The following is a 20,605-nucleotide window of genomic DNA, read 5'->3' as shown; positions in this document are numbered from 1 at the left end:
CTCTCATTACCTGTAGTAATTGCTCCTCTGTCCTCCTCTCATTACCTGTAGTAATGGCTCCTCTGTCCTCCTCTCATTACCTGTAGTAATGGCTCCTGTGTCCTCCTCTCATTACCTGTAGTAATGGCTCCTGTGTCCTCCTCTCATTACCTGTAGTAATGGCTCCTGTGTCCTCCTTCTATTACCTGTAGTAATGGCTCCTGTGTCCTCCTCTCATTACCTGTAGTAATGGCTCCTGTGTCATCCTCTCATTACCTGTAGTAATGGCTCCTCTGTCCTCCTCTCATTACCTGTAGTAATGGCTCCTCTGTCCTCCTCTCATTACCTGTAGTAATGGCTCCTGTGCCCTCCCCTCATTACCTGTAGTAATGGCTCCTGTGTCCTCCTCTCATTACCTGTAGTAATGGCTCCTGTGTCCTCCTCTCATTACCTGTAGTAATGGCTCCTGTGTCCTCCTCTCATTACCTGTAGTAATGGCTCCTCTGTCCTCCCCTCATTACCTGTAGTAATGGCTCCTCTGTCCTCCTATCATTACCTGTAGTAATGGCTCCTCTATCCTCCTCTCATTACCTGCAGTAATGGCTCCTGTGTCCTCCCCTCATTACCTGTAGTAATGGCTCCTGTGTCCTCTCATTACCTGTAGTAATGGCTCCTCTGTCCTCCTCTCATTACCTGTAGTAATGGCTCCTGTGTCCTCTCATTACCTGTAGTAATGGCTCCTCTGTCCTCCTCTCATTACCTGTAGTAATGGCTCCTCTGTCCTCTCATTACCTGTAGTAATGGCTCCTCTGTCCTCCTCTCATTACCTGTAGTAATGACTCCTCTGTCCTCCTCTCATTACCTGTAGTAATGGCTCCTCTGTCCTCCTCTCATTACCTGTAGTAATGGCTCCTCTGTCCTCCTCTCATTACCTGTAGTAATAGCTCATGTGTCCTCCTCTCATTACCTGTAGTAATGGCTCCTGTGTCCTCCCCTCATTACCTGTAGTAATGGCTCCTCTGTCCTCCTCTCATTACCTGTAGTAATGGCTCCTCTGTCCTCCTCTCATTACCTGTAGTAATGGCTCCTCTGTCCTCTCATTACCTGTAGTAATGGCTCCTGTGTCCTCCCCTCATTACCTGTAGTAATGGCTCCTGTGTCCTCCTCTCATTACCTGTAGTAATGGCTCCTCTGTCCTCCTCTCATTACCTGTAGTAATGGCTCCTCTGTCCTCCCCTCATTACCTGTAGTAATGGCTCCTCTGTCCTCCCCTCATTACCTGAAGTAATGGCTCCTCTGTCCTCCTATCATTACCTGTAGTAATGGCTCCTCTATCCTCCTCTCATTACCTGCAGTAATGGCTCCTCTGTCCTCCTCTCATTACCTGTAGTAATGGCTCCTCTGTCCTCCTCTCATTACCTGTAGTAATGGCTCCCGTGTCCTCCTCTCATTACCTGTAGTAATGGCTCCTCTGTCCTCCCCCCATTACCTGTAGTAATGGCTCCTGTGTCCTCCCCTAATTACCTGTAGTAATGGCTCCTCTGTCCTCCTCTCATTACCTGTAGTAATGGCTCCTGTGTCCTCCCCTTATTACCTGTAGTAATGGCTCCTCTGTCCTCCTCTCATTACCTGTAGTAATGGCTCCCTTGTCCTCCCCTCATTACCTGTAGTAATGGCTCCTGTGTCCTCCTCTCATTACCTGTAGTAATGGCTCCTCTGTCCTCCTCTCATTACATGTAGTAATGGCTCCTCTGTCCTCCTCTCATTACCTGTAGTAATGGCGACTGTGTCCTCCTCTCATTACCTGTAGTAATGGCTCCTGTGTCCTCCTTCTATTACCTGTAGTAATGGCTCCTGTGTCCTCCCCTCATTACCTGTAGTAATGGCTCCTGTGTCCTCCTCTCATTACCTGTAGTAATGGCTCCTGTGTCCTCCTCTCATTACCTGTAGTAATGGCTCCTGTGTCCTCCTCTCATTACCTGTAGTAATGGCTACTCTGTCCTCCTCTCATTACCTGTAGTAATGGCTACTTTGTCCTCCTCTCATTAACTGTAGTAATGGCTCCTGTGTCCTCCCCTTATTACCTGTAGTAATGGCTCCTGTGTCCTCCTCTCATTACCTGTAGTAATGGCTCCTCTGTCCTCCTCTCATTACCTGTAGTAATGGCTCCCTTGTCCTCCCCTCATTACCTGTAGTAATGGCTCCTGTGTCCTCCTCTCATTACCTGTAGTAATGGCTCCTCTGTCCTCCTCTCATTACCTGTAGTAATGGCTCCTGTGTCCTCCTCTAATTACCTGTAGTAATGGCTCCTGTGTCCTCCTCTCATTACCTGTAGTAATGGCTCCTCTGTCCTCCTTTCATTACCTGTAGTAATGGCTCCTCTGTCCTCCTCTCATTACCTGTAGTAATGGCTCCTCTGTCCTCCTCTCATTACCTGTAGTAATGGCTCCTGTGTCCTCCCCTCATTACCTGTAGTAATGGCTCCTGTGTCATCCTCTCATTACCTGTAGTAATGGCTCCTCTGTCCTCCCCTCATTACCTGTAGTAATGGCTCCTCTGTCCTCCTCTCATTACCTGTAGTAATGGCTCCCTTGTCCTCCCCTCATTACCTGTAGTAATGGCTCCTGTGTCCTCCTCTCATTACCTGTAGTAATGGCTCCTCTGTCCTCCTCTCATTACCTGTAGTAATGGCTCCTCTGTCCTCCTCTCATTACCTGTAGTAATGGCTCCTCTGTCCTCTCATTACCTGTAGTAATGGCTCCTGTGTCCTCCCCTCATTACCTGTAGTAATGGCTCCTCTGTCCTCCTCTCATTACCTGTAGTAATGGCTCCTCTGTCCTCCTCTCATTACCTGTAGTAATGGCTCCTCTGTCCTCCCCTCATTACCTGTAGTAATGGCTCCTCTGTCCTCCCCTCATTACCTGAAGTAATGGCTCCTCTGTCCTCCTATCATTACCTGTAGTAATGGCTCCTCTATCCTCCTCTCATTACCTGCAGTAATGGCTCCTCTGTCCTCCTCTCATTACCTGTAGTAATGGCTCCTCTGTCCTCCTCTCATTACCTGTAGTAATGGCTCCCTTGTCCTCCTCTCATTACCTGTAGTAATGGCTCCTCTGTCCTCCCCCCATTACCTGTAGTAATGGCTCCTGTGTCCTCCCCTAATTACCTGTAGTAATGGCTCCTCTGTCCTCCTCTCATTACCTGTAGTAATGGCTCCTGTGTCCTCCCCTTATTACCTGTAGTAATGGCTCCTCTGTCCTCCTCTCATTACCTGTAGTAATGGCTCCCTTGTCCTCCCCTCATTACCTGTAGTAATGGCTCCTGTGTCCTCCTCTCATTACCTGTAGTAATGGCTCCTCTGTCCTCCTCTCATTACATGTAGTAATGGCTCCTCTGTCCTCCTCTCATTACCTGTAGTAATGGCGACTGTGTCCTCCTCTCATTACCTGTAGTAATGGCTCCTGTGTCCTCCTTCTATTACCTGTAGTAATGGCTCCTGTGTCCTCCCCTCATTACCTGTAGTAATGGCTCCTCTGTCCTCCTCTCATTACCTGTAGTAATGGCTCCTCTGTCCTCCTCTCATTACCTGTAGTAATGGCTCCTGTGTCCTCCCCTCATTACCTGTAGTAATGGCTCCTGTGTCCTCCCCTCATTACCTGTAGTAATGGCTCCTGTGTCCTCCTCTCATTACCTGTAGTAATGGCTCCTGTGTCCTCCTCTCATTACCTGTAGTAATGGCTACTCTGTCCTCCTCTCATTACCTGTAGTAATGGCTACTTTGTCCTCCTCTCATTAACTGTAGTAATGGCTCCTGTGTCCTCCCCTTATTACCTGTAGTAATGGCTCCTGTGTCCTCCTCTCATTACCTGTAGTAATGGCTCCTCTGTCCTCCTCTCATTACCTGTAGTAATGGCTCCCTTGTCCTCCCCTCATTACCTGTAGTAATGGCTCCTGTGTCCTCCTCTCATTACCTGTAGTAATGGCTCCTCTGTCCTCCTCTCATTACCTGTAGTAATGGCTCCTGTGTCCTCCTCTAATTACCTGTAGTAATGGCTCCTGTGTCCTCCTCTCATTACCTGTAGTAATGGCTCCTCTGTCCTCCTCTCATTACCTGTAGTAATGGCTCCTCTGTCCTCATCTCATTACCTGTAGTAATGGCTCCTCTGTCCTCCTCTCATTACCTGTAGTAATGGCTCCTGTGTCCTCCCCTCATTACCTGTAGTAATGGCTCCTGTGTCATCCTCTCATTACCTGTAGTAATGGCTCCTCTGTCCTCCCCTCATTACCTGTAGTAATGGCTCCTCTGTCCTCCTCTCATTACCTGTAGTAATGGCTCCCTTGTCCTCCCCTCATTACCTGTAGTAATGGCTCCTGTGTCCTCCTCTCATTACCTGTAGTAATGGCTCCTCTGTCCTCCTCTCATTACCTGTAGTAATGGCTCCTCTGTCCTCCCCTCATTACCTGTAGTAATGGCTCCTCTGTCCTCCTCTCATTACCTGTAGTAATGGCTCCTGTGTCCTCCTCTCATTACCTGTAGTAATGGCTCCTGTGTCCTCCTCTCATTACCTGTAGTAATGGCTCCTGTGTCCTCCTCTCATTACCTGTAGTAATGGCTCCTGTGTCCTCCTCTCATTACCTGTAGTAATGGCTCCCTTGTCCTCCCCTCATTACCTGTAGTAATGGCTCCTGTGTCCTCCTCTCATTACCTGTAGTAATGGCTCCTCTGTCCTCCTCTCATTACCTGTAGTAATGGCTCCTCTGTCCTCCTCTCATTACCTGTAGTAATGGCTCCTGTGTCCTCCTCTCATTACCTGTAGTAATGGCTCCTCTGTCCTCCTCTCATTACCTGTAGTAATGGCTCCCTTGTCCTCCCCTCATTACCTGTAGTAATGGCTCCTGTGTCCTCCTCTCATTACCTGTAGTAATGGCTCCTCTGTCCTCCTCTCATTACCTGTAGTAATGGCTCCTGTGTCCTCCTCTAATTACCTGTAGTAATGGCTCCTGTGTCCTCCTCTCATTACCTGTAGTAATGGCTCCTCTGTCCTCCTCTCATTACCTGTAGTAATGGCTCCTCTGTCCTCCTCTCATTACCTGTAGTAATGGCTCCTCTGTCCTCCTCTCATTACCTGTAGTAATGGCTCCTCTGTCCTCCCCTCATTACCTGTAGTAATGGCTCCTGTGTCATCCTCTCATTACCTGTAGTAATGGCTCCTCTGTCCTCCCCTCATTACCTGTAGTAATGGCTCCTCTGTCCTCCTCTCATTACCTGTAGTAATGGCTCCTGTGTCCTCCTCTCATTACCTGTAGTAATGGCTCCTGTATCCTCCACTCATTACCTGTAGTAATGGCTCCTCTGTCCTCCTCTCATTACCTGTAGTAATGGCTCCTGTGTCCTCCTCTCATTACCTGTAGTAATGGCTCCTCTGTCCTCCTCTCATTACCTGTAGTAATGGCTCCTCTGTCCTCTCCTCATTACCTGTAGTAATGGCTCCTCTGTCCTCCTCTCATTACCTGTAGTAATGGCTCCTGTGTCCTCCTCTCATTACCTGTAGTAATGGCTCCTGTGTCCTCCTCTCATTACCTGTAGTAATGGCTCCTGTGTCCTCCTCTCATTACCTGTAGTAATGGCTCCTGTGTCCTCCTCTCATTACCTGTAGTAATGGCTCCCTTGTCCTCCCCTCATTACCTGTAATAATGGCTCCTGTGTCCTCCTCTCATTACCTGTAGTAATGGCTCCTCTGTCCTCCTCTCATTACCTGTAGTAATGGCTCCTCTGTCCTCCTCTCATTACCTGTAGTAATGGCTCCTGTGTCCTCCTCTCATTACCTGTAGTAATGGCTCCTGTGTCCTCCTTCTATCACCTGTAGTAATGGCTCCTGTGTCCTCCCCTCATTACCTGTAGTAATGGCTCCTCTGTCCTCCTCTCATTACCTGTAGTAATGGCTCCTCTGTCCTCCTCTCATTACCTGTAGTAATGGCTCCTGTGTCCTCCCCTCATTACCTGTAGTAATGGCTCCTGTGTCCTCCCCTCATTACCTGTAGTAATGGCTCCTGTGTCCTCCTCTCATTACCTGTAGTAATGGCTCCTGTGTCCTCCTCTCATTACCTGTAGTAATGGCTACTTTGTCCTCCTCTCATTAGCTGTAGTAATGGCTCCTGTGTCCTCCCCTTATTACCTGTAGTAATAGCTCCTGTGTCCTCCTCTCATTACCTGTAGTAATGGCTCCTCTGTCCTCCTCTCATTACCTGTAGTAATGGCTCCTGTGTCCTCCTCTCATTACCTGTAGTAATGGCTCCTCTGTCCTCCTCTCATTACCTGTAGTAATGGCTCCCTTGTCCTCCCCTCATTACCTGTAGTAATGGCTCCTGTGTCCTCCTCTCATTACCTGTAGTAATGGCTCCTCTGTCCTCCTCTCATTACCTGTAGTAATGGCTCCTGTGTCCTCCTCTCATTACCTGTAGTAATGGCTCCTGTGTCCTCCTCTCATTACCTTTAGTAATGGCTCCTGTGTCCTCCTTCTATTACCTGTAGTAATGGCTCCTGTGTCCTCCTCTCATTACCTGTAGTAATGGCTCCTCTGTCCTCCTCTCATTACCTGTAGTAATGGCTCCTCGGTCCTCCTCTCATTACCTGTAGTAATGGCTCCTCTGTCCTCCTCTCATTACCTGTAGTAATGGCTCCTGTGTCCTCCTCTCATTACCTGTAGTAATGGCTCCTGTGTCCTCCTCTCATTACCTGTAGTAATGGCTCCTGTGTCCTCCTCTCATTACCTGTAGTAATGGCTCCTGTGTCCTCCCCTCATTACCTGTAGTAATGGCTCCTGTGTCCTCCTCTCATTACCTGTAGTAATGGCTCCTGTGTCCTCCTCTCATTACCTGTAGTAATGGCTCCTGCGTCCTCCCCTCATTACCTGTAGTAATGGCTCCTCCGTCCTCCTCTCATTACCTGTAGTAATGGCTCCTGTGTCCTCCTCTCATTACCTGCAGTAATGGCTCCTCTGTCCTCCTCTCATTACCTGTAGTAATGGCTCCTGTGTCCTCCTCTCATTACCTGTAGTAATGGCTCCTGTGTCCTCCCCTCATTACCTGTAGTAATGGCTCCTGTGTCCTCCCCTCATTACCTGTAGTAATGGCTCCTCCGTCCTCCTCTCATTACCTGTAGTAATGGCTCCTGTATCCTCGTCTCATTACCTGTAGTAATGGCTCCTGTGTCCTCCCCTCATTACCTGTAGTAATGGCTCCTGTGTCCTCCTCTCATTACCTGTAGTAATGGCTCCTGTGTCCTCCTCTCATTACCTGTAGTAATGGCTCCTCTGTCCCCCACTCATTACCTGTAGTAATGGCTCCTGTGTCCTCCCCTCATTACCTGTAGTAATGGCTCCTGTGTCCTCCTCTCATTACCTGTAGTAATGGCTCCTCTGTCCTCCTCTCATTACCTGTAGTAATGGCTCCCTTGTCCTCCCCTCATTACCTGTAGTAATGGCTCCTGTGTCCTCCTCTCATTACCTGTAGTAATGGCTCCTCTGTCCTCCTCTCATTACCTGTAGTAATGGCTCCTCTGTCCTCCTCTCATTACCTGTAGTAATGGCTCCTGTGTCCTCCTCTCATTACCTGTAGTAATGGCTCCTCTGTCCTCCTCTCATTACCTGTAGTAATGGCTCCTCTGTCCTCCTCTCATTACCTGTAGTAATGGCTCCTGTGTCCTCCTCTCATTACCTGTAGTAATGGCTCCTGTGTCCTCCTTCTATCACCTGTAGTAATGGCTCCTGTGTCCTCCCCTCATTACCTGTAGTAATGGCTCCTCTGTCCTCCTCTCATTACCTGTAGTAATGGCTCCTCTGTCCTCCTCTCATTACCTGTAGTAATGGCTCCTGTGTCCTCCCCTCATTACCTGTAGTAATGGCTCCTCTGTCCTCCCCTCATTACCTGTAGTAATGGCTCCTGTGTCCTCCCCTCATTACCTGTAGTAATGGCTCCTGTGTCCTCCTCTCATTACCTGTAGTAATGGCTCCTGTGTCCTCCTCTCATTACCTGTAGTAATGGCTCCTGTGTCCTCCTCTCATTACCTGTAGTAATGGCTACTTTGTCCTCCTCTCATTACCTGTAGTAATGGCTCCTGTATCCTACCCTTATTACCTGTAGTAATGGCTCCTGTGTCCTCCTCTCATTACCTGTAGTAATAGCTCCTCTGTCCTCCTCTCATTACCTGTAGTAATGGCTCCTGTGTCCTCCCCTCATTAACTGTAGTAATAGCTCCTCTGTCCTCCTCTCATTACCTGTAGTAATGGCTCCTGTGTCCTCCCCTTATGACCTGTAGTAATAGCTCCTGTGTCCTCCTCTCATTACCTGTAGTAATGGCTCCTGTGTCCTCCTCTCATTACCTGTAGTAATGGCTCCTCTGTCCTCCTCTCATTACCTGTAGTAATGGCTCCCTTGTCCTCCCCTCATTACCTGTAGTAATGGCTCCTGTGTCCTCCTCTCATTACCTGTAGTAATGGCTCCTCTGTCCTCCTCTCATTACCTGTAGTAATGGCTCCTGTGTCCTCCTCTCATTACCTTTAGTAATGGCTCCTGTGTCCTCCTTCTATTACCTGTAGTAATGGCTCCTGTGTCCTCCTCTCATTACCTGTAGTAATGGCTCCTGTGTCCTCCTCTCATTACCTGTGGTAATGGCTCCTGTGTCCTCCTCTCATTACCTGTAGTAATGGCTCCTCGGTCCTCCTCTCATTACCTGTAGTAATGGCTCCTCTGTCCTCCTCTCATTACCTGTAGTAATGGCTCCTGTGTCCTCCTCTCATTACCTGTAGTAATGGCTCCTGTGTCCTCCTCTCATTACCTGTAGTAATGGCTCCTGTGTCCTCCTCTCATTACCTGTAGTAATGGCTCCTGTGTCCTCCCCTCATTACCTGTAGTAATGGCTCCTGTGTCCTCCTCTCATTACCTGTAGTAATGGCTCCTCTGTCCTCCCCTCATTACCTGTAGTAATGGCTCCTCTGTCCTCCTCTCATTACCTGTAGTAATGGCTCCTGTGTCCTCCTCTCATTACCTGTAGTAATGGCTCCTGCGTCCTCCCCTCATTACCTGTAGTAATGGCTCCTCCGTCCTCCTCTCATTACCAGTAGTAATGGCTCCTGTGTCCTCCTCTAATTACCTGCAGTAATGGCTCCTCTGTCCTCCTCTCATTACCTGTAGTAATGGCTCCTGTGTCCTCCTCTCATTACCTGTAGTAATGGCTCCTGTGTCCTCCCCTCATTACCTGTAGTAATGGCTCCTGTATCCTCGTCTCATTACCTGTAGTAATGGCTCCTGTGTCCTCCCCTCATTACCTGTAGTAATGGCTCCTGTATCCTCGTCTCATTACCTGTAGTAATGGCTCCTGTGTCCTCCCCTCATTACCTGTAGTAATGGCTCCTGTGTCCTCCTCTCATTACCTGTAGTAATGGCTCCTGTGTCCTCCACTCATTACCTGTAGTAATGGCTCCTGTGTCCTCCCCTCATTACCTGTAGTAATGGCTCCTGTGTCCTCCTCTCATTACCTGTAGTAATGGCTCCTCTGTCCTCCTCTCATTACCTGTAGTAATGGCTCCTCTGTCCTCCTCTCATTACCTGTAGTAATGGCTCCTGTGTCCTCCTCTCATTACCTGTAGTAATGGCTCCTCTGTCCTCCTCTCATTACCTGTAGTAATGGCTCCTGTGTCCTCCTCTCATTACCTGTAGTAATGGCTCCTCTGCCCTCCTCTCATTACCTGTAGTAATGGCTCCTGTGTCCTCCTCTCATTACCTTTAGTAATGGCTCCTGTGTTCTCCTCTCATTACCTGTAGTAATGGCTCCTCTATCCTCCTCTCATTGCCTGTAGTAATGGCTCCTGTGTCCTCCCCTCATAACCTTTAGTAATGGCTCCTCTGTCCTCCCCTCATTACCTGTAGTAATGGCTCCTCTGTCCTCCTCTCATTACCTGTAGTAATGGCTCCTGTGTCCTCCTCTCATTACCTGTAGTAATGGCTCCTGTGTCCTCCTCTCATTACCTGTAGTAATGGCTTCTCCGTCCCCCACTCATTACCTGTAGTAATGGCTCCTGTGTCCTCCTCTCATTACCTGTAGTAATGGCTCCTCTGTCCTCCCCTCATTACCTGTAGTAATGGCTCCTGTGTCCTCCTCTCATTACCTGTAGTAATGGCTTCTCCGTCCCCCACTCATTACCTGTAGTAATGGCTCCTGTGTCCTCCTCTCATTACCTGTAGTAATGGCTCCTCTGTCCTCCCCTCATTACCTGTAGTAATGGCTCCTCTGTCCTCCCCCCATTACCTGTAGTAATGGCTCCTCTGTCCTCCTCTCATTACCTGTAGTAATGGCTCCTCTGTCCTCCTCTCATTACCTGTAGTAATAGCTCCTGTGTCCTCCTCTCATTACCTGTAGTAATGGCTCCTCTGTCCTCCCCTCATTACCTGTAGTAATGGCTCCTCTGTCCTCCTATCATTACCTGTAGTATTGGCTCCTCTATCCTCCTCTCATTACCTGCAGTAATGGCTCCTCTGTCCTCCTCTCATTACCTGTAGTAATGGCTCCTGTGTCCTCCTCTCATTACCTGTAGTAATGGCTCCTCTGTCCTCCCCTCATTACCTGTAGTAATGGCTCCTGTGTCCTCCTCTCATTACCTGTAGTAATGGCTCCTCCGTCCTCCCCTCATTACCTGTAGTAATGGCTCCTCCGTCCTTCTCTCATTACCTGTAGTAATGGCTCCTCTGTCCTCCTCTCATTACCTGTAGTAATGGCTCCTCTGTCCTCCCCTCATTACCTGTAGTAATGGCTCCTCTATCCTCCTCTCATTACCTGTAGTAATGGCTCCTCCGTCCTTCTCTCATTACCTGTAGTAATGGCTCCTCTGTCCTCCTCTCATTACCTGTAGTAATGGCTCCTGTGTCCTCCTCTCACTACCTGTAGTAATGGCTCCTCTGTCCTCCTCTCATTACCTGTAGTAATGGCTCCTGTGTCCTCCTCTCATTACCTATAGTAATGGCTCCTGTGTCCTCCTCTCATTACCTGTAGTAATGGCTCCTGTGTCCTCCTCTCATTACCTGTAGTAATGGCTCCTGTGTCCTCCTCTCATTACCTGTAGTAATGGCTCCTGTGTCCTCCCCTCATTACCTGTAGTAATGGCTCCTGTGGCTCCCCCTCATTACCTGTAGTAATGGCTCCTCTGTCCTCCTCTCATTACCTGTAGTAATGGCTCCTGTGTCCTCCTCTCATTCCCTGTAGTAATGGCTCCTCTATCCTCCTCTCATTACCTGTAGTAATGGCTCCTGTTTCCTCCTCTCATTACCTGTAGCAATGGCTCCTGTGTCCTCCTCTCATTACCTGTAGTAATGGTTCCTCTATCCTCCTCTCATTGCCTGTAGTAATGGCTCCTGTGTCCTCCCCTCATTACCTTTAGTAATGGCTCCTCTGTCCTCCCCTCATTACCTGTAGTAATGGCTCCTCTGTCCTCCTCTCATTACCTGTAGTAATGGCTCCTCTGTCCTCCACTCATTACCTGTAGTAATGGCTCCTCGGTCCTCCTCTCATTACCTGTAGTAATGGCTCCTGTGTCCTCCACTTATTACCTGTAGTAATGGCTCCTGTGTCCTCCTCTCATTACCTGTAGTAATGGCTCCTCTGTCCTCCTCTCATTACCTGTAGTAATGGCTCCTGTGTCCTCCTCTCATTACCTGTAGTAATGGCTCCTGTGTCCTCCCCTCATTACCTGTAGTAATAGCTCCTGTATCCTCCACTCATTACCTGTCGTAATGGCTCCTGTGTCCTCCTCTCATTACCTGTAGTAATGGCTCCTGTGTCCTCCCCTCATTACCTGTAGTAATGGCTCCTGTGTCCTCCTCTCATTACCTGTAGTAATGGCTCCTCTGCCCTCCTCTCATTACCTTTAGTAATGGCTCCTGTGTCCTCCTATCTTTACCTGTAGTAATGGCTCCTCTGTCCTCCTCTCATTACCTTTAGTAATGGCTCCTGTGTCCTCCCCTCATTAACTGTAGTAATAGCTCCTGTATCCTCCACTCATTACCTGTCGTAATGGCTCCTGTGTCCTCCTCTCATTACCTGTAGTAATGGCTCCTGTGTCCTCCACTCATTACCTGTAGTAATGGCTCCTGTGTCCTCCTCTCATTACCTGTAGTAATGGCTCCTCTGCCCTCCTCTCATTACCTTTAGTAATGGCTCCTGTGTCCTCCTATCTTTACCTGTAGTAATGGCTCCTCTGTCCTCCTCTCATTACCTGTAGTAATGGCTCCTCTGTCCTCCTCTCATTACCTGTTGTAATGGCTCCTCCGTCCTCCTCTCATTACCTGTAGTAATGGCTCCTCTGTCCTCCTCTCATTACCTGTAGTAATAGCTCCTCTGTCCTCCTCTCATTACCTGTAGTAATGGCTCCTGTGTCCTCCCCTCATTACCTGTAGTAATGGCTCCTGTGTCCTCCTCTCATTACCTGTAGTAATGTCTCCTCTGTCCTAATCTCATTACCTGTAGTAATGGCTCCTGTGTCCTCCTCTCATTACCTGTAGTAATGGCTCCTGTGTCCTCCTCTCATTACCTGTAGTAATGGCTCCTCTGTCCTCCTCTCATTACCTGTAGTAATGGCTCCTCTGTCCTCCTCTCATTACCTGTAGTAATGGCTCCTGTGTCCTCCTCTCGTTACCTGTAGTAATGGCTCCTGTGTCCTCCCCTCATTACCTGTAGTAATGGCTCCTGTATCCTCCTCTCATTACCTGTAGTAATGGCTCCTCTGTCCTCCTCTCACTACCTGTAGTAATGGCTCCTGTGTCCTCCTCTCATTCCCTGTAGTAATGGCTCCTCTATCCTCCTCTCATTACCTGTAGTAATGGCTCCTGTGTCCTCCTCTCATTACCTGTAGTAATGGCTCCTGTGTCCTCCTCTCATTACCTGTAGTAATGGCTCCTCTATCCTCCTCTCATTACCTGTAGTAATGGCTCCTGTGTCCTCCCCTCATTACCTTTAGTAATGGCTCCTCTGTCCTCCTCTCATTACCTGTAGTAATGGCTCCTCTGTCCTCCTCTCATTACCTGTAGTAATGGCTCCTGTGTCCTCCCCTCATTACCTTTAGTAATGGCTCCTCTGTCCTCCCCTCATTACCTTTAGTAATGGCTCCTCTGTCCTCCTCTCATTACCTGTAGTAATGGCTCCTGTGTCCTAATCTCATTACCTGTAGTAATGGCTCCTGTGTCCTCCCCTCATTACCTTTAGTAATGGCTCCACTGTCCTCCCCTCATTACCTTTAGTAATGGCTCCTCTGTTCTCCTCTCATTACCTGTAGTAATGTCTCCTCTGTCCTAATCTCATTACCTGTAGTAATGGCTCCTGTGTCCTCCTCTCATTACCTGTAGTAATGGCTCCTGTGTCCTCCTCTCATTACCTGTAGTAATGGCTCCTGTGTCCTCCCCTCATTACCTGTAGTAATGGCTCCTCTGTCCTCCTCTCATTACCTGTAGTAATGGCTCCTCTGTCCTCCTCTCACTACCTGTAGTAATGGCTTCTCTGTCCTCCTCTCACTACCTGTAGTAATGGCTCCTGTGTCCTCCTCTCATTCCCTGTAGTAATGGCTCCTCTATCCTCCTCTCATTACCTGTAGTAATGGCTCCTGTGTCCTCCTCTCATTACCTGTAGTAATGGCTCCTGTGTCCTCCTCTCATTACCTGTAGTAATGGCTCCTCTATCCTCCTCTCATTACCTGTAGTAATGGCTCCTGTGTCCTCCCCTCATTACCTTTAGTAATGGCTCCTCTGTCCTCCTCTCATTACCTGTAGTAATGGCTCCTCTGTCCTCCTCTCATTACCTGTAGTAATGGCTCCTGTGTCCTCCCCTCATTACCTTTAGTAATGGCTCCTCTGTCCTCCCCTCATTACCTTTAGTAATGGCTCCTCTGTCCTCCTCTCATTACCTGTAGTAATGGCTCCTCTGTCCTCCCCTCATTACCTGTAGTAATGGCTCCTGTGTCCTACTCTCATTACCTTTAGTAATGGCTCCTCTGTCCTCCCCTCATTACCTGTAGTAATGGCTCCTGTGTCCTCCTCTCATTACCTGTAGTAATGGCTCCTCTGTCCTCCTCTCATTACCTGTAGTAATGGCTCCTGTGTCCTCCTCTCATTACCTGTAGTAATGGCTCCTCTGTCCTCCCCTCATTACCTGTAGTAATGGCTCCTCTGTCCTCCTCTCATTACCTGTAGTAATGGCTCCTCTGTCCTCCTCTCATTACCTGTAGTAATGGCTCCTCTGTCCTCCTCTCATTACCTGTAGTAATGGCTCCTGTGTCCTACTCTCATTACCTTTAGTAATGGCTCCTCTGTCCTCCCCTCATTACCTGTAGTAATGGCTCCTGTGTCCTCCTCTCATTACCTGTAGTAATGGCTCCTGTATCCTCCTCTCATTACCTGTAGTAATGGCTCCTGTGTTCTCCTCTCATTACCTGTAGTAATGGCTCCTGTGTCCTCCTCTCATTACCTGTAGTAATGGCTCCTCTGTCCTCCCCTCATTACCTGTAGTAATGGCTCCTCTGTCCTCCTCTCATTACCTGTAGTAATGGCTCCTGTGTCCTCCCCTCATTACCTTTAGTAATGGCTCCTGTATCCTCCTCTCATTACCTGTAGTAATGGCTCCTCTGTCCTCCTCTCATTACCTGTAGTAATGGCTCCTCAGTTCTCCCCAAATTACCTGTAGTAATGGCTCCTCTGTCCTCCTCTCATTACCTGTAGTAATGGCTCCTGTGTCCTCCTCTCATTACCTTTAGTAATGGCTCCTGTATCCTCCTCTCATTACCTGTAGTAATGGCTCCTCTGTCCTCCTCTCATTACCTGTAGTAATGGCTCCTGTATCCTCCTCTCATTACCTGTAGTAATGGCTCCTGTGTTCTCCTCTCATTACCTGTAGTAATGGCTCCTGTGTCCTCCTCTCATTACCTGTAGTAATGGCTCCTCTGTCCTCCCCTCATTACCTGTAGTAATGGCTCCTCTGTCCTCCTCTCATTACCTGTAGTAATGGCTCCTGTGTCCTCCTCTTATTACCTGTAGTAATGGCTCCTGTGTCCTCCCCTCATTACCTGTAGTAATGGCTCCTCTGTCCTCCTCTCATTACCTGTAGTAATGGCTCCTCTGTCCTCCTCTCATTACCTGTAGTAATGGCTCCTGTATCCTCCTCTCATTACCTGTAGTAATGGCTTCTGTGTTCTCCTTTTATTACCTGTAGTAATGGCTCCTGTGTCCACCTCTCATTACCTGTAGTAATGGCTCCTCTGTCCTCCCCTCATTACCTGTAGTAATGGCTCCTCTGTCCTCCTCTCATTACCTGTAGTAATGGCTCCTCTGTCCTCCTCTCATTACCTGTAGTAATGGCTCATGTGTCCTCCTCTCATTACCTGTAGTAATGGCTCCTGTGTTCTCCTCTCATTACCTGTAGTAATGGCTCCTGTGTCCTCCTCTCATTACCTGTAGTAATGGCTCCTCTGTCCTCTTCTCATTACCTGTAGTAATGGCTCCTGTGTCCTCCTCTCATTACCTGTAGTAATGGCTCCTCTGTCCTCCTCTCATTACCTGTAGTAATGGCTCCTCTGTCCTCCCCTTATTACCTGTAGTAATGGCTCTTCTGTCCTCCTCTCATTACCTGTAGTAATGGCTCCGGTGTCCTCCTCTCATTACCTGTAGTAATGGCTCCTGTGTCCTCCTCTCATTACCTGTAGTAATGGCTCCTGTGTCCTCCTCTCATTACCTGTAGTAATGGCTCCTGTGTCCTCCTCTCATTACCTGTAGTAATGGCTCCTGTGTCCTCCTCTTATTACCTTTAGTAATGGCTCCTCTGTCCTCCCCTCATTACCTGTAGTAATGGCTCCTCTGTCCTCCTCTCATTACCTGTAGTAATGGCTCCTCTGTCCTCCTCTCATTACCTGTAGTAATGGATCCTGTGTCTTCCCCTCATTACCTGTAGTAATGGCTCCTCTATCCTCCACTCATTACCTGTAGTAATGGCTCCTCTGTCCTCCTCTCATTACCTGTAGTAATGGCTCCTCTGTCCTCCTCTCATTACCTGTAGTAATGGCTCCTCTGCCCTCCCCTCGTTACCTGTAGTAATGTCTCCTGTGTCCTCCTCTCATTACCTGTAGTAATGGCTCCTGTGTCCTCCTCTCATTACCTGTAGTAATGGCTCCTGTGTCCTCCTCTCATTACCTGTAGTAATGGCTCCTGTGTCCTCCTCTCATTACCTGTAGTAATGGCTCCTGTGTCCTCCTCTCATTACCTGTAGTAATGGCTCCTCTGTCCTCCTCTCATTACCTGTAGTAATGGCTCCTGTGTCCTCCCCTCATTACCTGTAGTAATGGCTCCTGTGTCCTCCCCTCATTACCTGTAGTAATGGCTCCTCTGTCCTCCTCTCATTACCTGTAGTAATGGCTCCTCTGTCCTCCTCTCATTACCTGTAGTAATGGCTCCTCTGTCCTCCCCTCATTACCTGTAGTAATGGCTCCTCTGTCCTCCTCTCATTACCTGTAGTAATGGCTCCTGTGTCCTCCTCTCATACCCTGTAGTAATGGCTCCTCTATCCTCCTCTCATTCCCTGTAGTAATGGCTCCTCTGTCCTCCTCTCACTACATGTAGTAATGGCTCCTCTGTCCTCCTCTCACTACCTGTAGTAATGGCTCCTGTGTCCTCCCCTCCTTACCTGTAGTAATGGCTCCTGTGTCCTCCTCTCATTACCTGTAGTAATGGCTCCTGTGTCCTCCTCTCATTACCTGTAGTAATGGCTCCTGTGTCCTCCTCTCATTACCTGTAGTAATGGCTCCTGTGTCCTCCCCTCCTTTCCTGTAGTAATGGCTCCTGTGTCCTCCTCTCATTACCTGTAGTAATGGCTCCTGTGTCCTCCTCTCATTACCTGTAGTAATGGCTCCTGTGTCCTCCTCTCATTACCTGTAGTAATGGCTCCTCTGTCCTCCTCTCATTACCTGTAGTAATGGCTCCTGTGTCCTCCTCTCACTACATGTAGTAATGGCTCCTCTGTCCTCCTCTCATTACCTGTAGTAATGGCTCCTTTGTCCTCCTCTCATTACCTGTAGTAATGGCTCCTGTGTCCTCCTCTCATTACCTGTAGTAATGGCTCCTGTGTCCTCCTCTCATTACCTGTAATAATGGATCCTTTGTCCTCCTCTCATTACCTGTAGTAATGGCTCCTGTGTCCTCCTCTCATTACCTGTAGTAATGGCTCCTCTATCCTCCTCTCATTACCTGTAGTAATGGCTCCTGTGTCCTCCTCTCATTACCTGTAGTAATGGCTCCTGTGTCCTCCCCTCATTACCTGTAGTAATGGCTCCTCTGTCCTCCCCTCATTACCTGTAGTAATGGCTCCTCTGTCCTCCTCTCATTACCTGTAGTAATGGCTCCTCTGTCCTCCACTCATTACCTGTAGTAATGGCTCCTCTGTCCTCCTCTCATTACCTGTAGTAATGGCTCCTGTGTCCTCCTCTCATTACCTGTAGTAATGGCTCCTCTGTCCTCCTCTCATTACCTGTAGTAATGGCTCCTCTGTCCTCCACTCATTACCTGTAGTAATGGCTCCTCTGTCCTCCTCTCATTACCTGTAGTAATGGCTCCTGTGTCCTCCTCTCATTACCTGTAGTAATGGCTCCTGTGTCCTCCTCTCATTACCTGTAGTAATGGCTCCTGTGTCCTCCCCTCATTACCTGTAGTAATGGCTCATGTGTCCTCCCCTCATTACCTGTAGTAATGGCTCCTCTGTCCTCCCCACATTACCTGTAGTAATGGCTCCTCTGTCCTCCTCTCATTACCTGTAATAATGGATCCTGTGTCCTCCTCTCATTACCTGTAGTAATGGCTCCTGTGTCCTCCTCTCATTACCTGTAGTAATGGCTCCTATATCCTCCTCTCATTACCTGTAGTAATGGCTCCTGTGTCCTCCCCTCATTACCTTTAGTAATGGCTCCTCTGTCCTCCCCTCATTACCTGTAGTAATGGCTCCTCTGTCCTCCTCTCATTACCTGTAGTAATGGCTCCTCTGTCCTCCACTCATTACCTGTAGTAATGGCTCCTCTGTCCTCCTCTCATTACCTGTAGTAATGGCTCCTGTGTCCTCCTCTCATTACCTGTAGTAATGGCTCCTCTGTCCTCCGCTCATTACCTGTAGTAATGGCTCCTCTGTCCTCCACTCATTACCTGTAGTAATGGCTCCTCTGTCCTCCTCTCATTACCTGTAGTAATGGCTCCTCTGTCCTCCGCTCATTACCTGTAGTAATGGCTCCTCTGTCCTCCACTCATTCCCTGTAGTAATGGCTCCTCTGTCCTCCGCTCATTACCTGTAGTAATGGCTCCTCTGTCCTCCACTCATTACCTGTAGTAATGGCTCCTGTGTCCTCCTCTCATTACCTGTAGTAATGGCTCCTGTGTCCTCCTCTCATTACCTGTAGTAATGGCTCTTGTGTCCTCCCCTCATTACCTGTAGTAATGGCTCCTGTGTCCTCCCCTCATTACCTGTAGTAATGGCTCCTCTGTCCTCCCCTCATTACCTGTAGTAATGGCTCCTGTGTCCTCCTCTCATTACCTGTAGTAATGGCTCCTGTGTCCTCCCCTCATTACCTGTAGTAATGGCTCCTGTGTCCTCCCCTCATTACCTGTAGTAATGGCTCCTCTGTCCTCCTCTCATTACCTGTAGTAATGGCTCCTCTGTCCTGCTCTCATTACCTGTAGTAATGTCTCCTGTATCCTCCCCTCGTTACCTGTAGTAATGGCTCCTCTGTCCTCCTCTCATTACCTGTAGTAATGGCTCCTGTGTCCTCCTCTCATTACCTGTAGTAATGGCTCCTCTGTCCTCCCCTCATTACCTGTAGTAATGGCTCCTGTGTCCTCCTCTCATTACCTGTAGTAATGGCTCCTCTGTCCTCCTCTCATTACCTGTAGTAATGGCTCCTGTGTCCTCCCCTTATTACCTGTAGTAATGGCTCCTCTGTCCTCCTCTCATTACCTGTAGTAATGGCTCCGGTGTCCTCCCCTTAATACCTGTAGTAATAGCTCCTGTGTCCTCCCCTCATTACCTGTAGTAATGGCTACTCTGTCCTCCTCTCATTACCTGTAGTAATGGCTCCTGTGTCCTCCCCTTATTACCTGTAGTAATAGCTCCTGTGTCCTCCTCTCATTACCTGTAGTAATGGCTCCTCTGTCCTCCTCTCATTACCTGTAGTAATGGCTCCCTTGTCCTCCTCTCATTACCTGTAGTAATGGCTCCTCTGTCCTCCTCTCATTACCTGTAGTAATGGCTCCTGTGTCCTCCTCTCATTACCTGTAGTAATGGCTCCTGTGTCCTCCTCTCATTACCTGTAGTAATGGCTCCTGTGTCCTCCTCTCATTACCTGTATTAATGGCTCCTGTGTCCTCCCCTCATTACCTGTAGTAATGGCTCCTGTGTCCTCCCCTCATTACCTGTAGTAATGGCTCCTCTGTCCTCCTCTCATTACCTGTAGTAATGGCTCCTCTGTCCTCCTCTCATTACCTGTAGTAATGGCTCCTCTGTCCTCCCCTCATTACCTGTAGTAATGGCTCCTCTGTCCTCCTCTCATTACCTGTAGTAATGGCTCCTGTGTCCTCCTCTCATTCCCTGTAGTAATGGCTCCTCTATCCTCCTCTCATTTCCTGTAGTAATGGCTCCTCTATCCTCCTCTCATTACCTGTAGTAATGGCTCCTCTGTCCTCCTCTCACTACATGTAGTAATGGCTCCTCTGTCCTCCTCTCACTACATGTAGTAATGGCTCCTCTGTCCTCCCCTCATTACCTGTAGTAATGGCTCCTCTGTCCTCCTCTCATTACCTGTAGTAATGGCTCCTGTGTCCTCCCCTCATTACCTGTAGTAATGGCTCCTCCGTCCTCCTCTCATTACCTGTAGTAATGGCTCCTCTGTCCTCCACTCATTACCTGTAGTAATGGCTCCTCTGTCCTCCTCTCATTACCTGTAGTAATGGCTCCTGTGTCCTCCTCTCATTACCTGTAGTAATGGCTCCTGTGTCCTCCTCTCATTACCTGTAGTAATGGCTCCTCTGTCCTCCTCTCATTACCTGTAGTAATGGCTCCTGTGTCCTCCTCTCATTACCTGTAGTAATGGCTCCTGTGTCCTCCCCTCATTACCTTTAGTAATGGCTCCTCTGTCCTCCCCTCATTACCTGTAGTAATGGCTCCTCTGTCCTCCTCTCATTACCTGTAGTAATGGCTCCTCTGTCCTCCACTCATTACCTGTAGTAATGGCTCCTCTGTCCTCCTCTCATTACCTGTAGTAATGGCTCCTGTGTCCTCCTCTCATTACCTGTAGTAATGGCTCCTGTGTCCTCCTCTCATTACCTGTAGTAATGGCTCCTCTGTCCTCCTCTCATTACCTGTAGTAATGGCTACTCTGTCCTCCTCTCATTACCTGTAGTAATGGCTCCTGTGTCCTCCCCTTATTACCTGTAGTAATAGCTCCTGTGTCCTCCTCTCATTACCTGTAGTAATGGCTCCTGTGTCCTCCTCTCATTACCTGTAGTAATGGCTCCTCTGTCCTCCTCTCATTACCTGTAGTAATGGCTCCCTTGTCCTCCTCTC

Source organism: Engystomops pustulosus, unplaced genomic scaffold (assembly GCF_040894005.1).
Source record: "Engystomops pustulosus unplaced genomic scaffold, aEngPut4.maternal MAT_SCAFFOLD_246, whole genome shotgun sequence".
NCBI lineage: Eukaryota > Metazoa > Chordata > Amphibia > Anura > Leptodactylidae > Engystomops > Engystomops pustulosus.
This window is presented reverse-complemented; position numbering follows the sequence as displayed.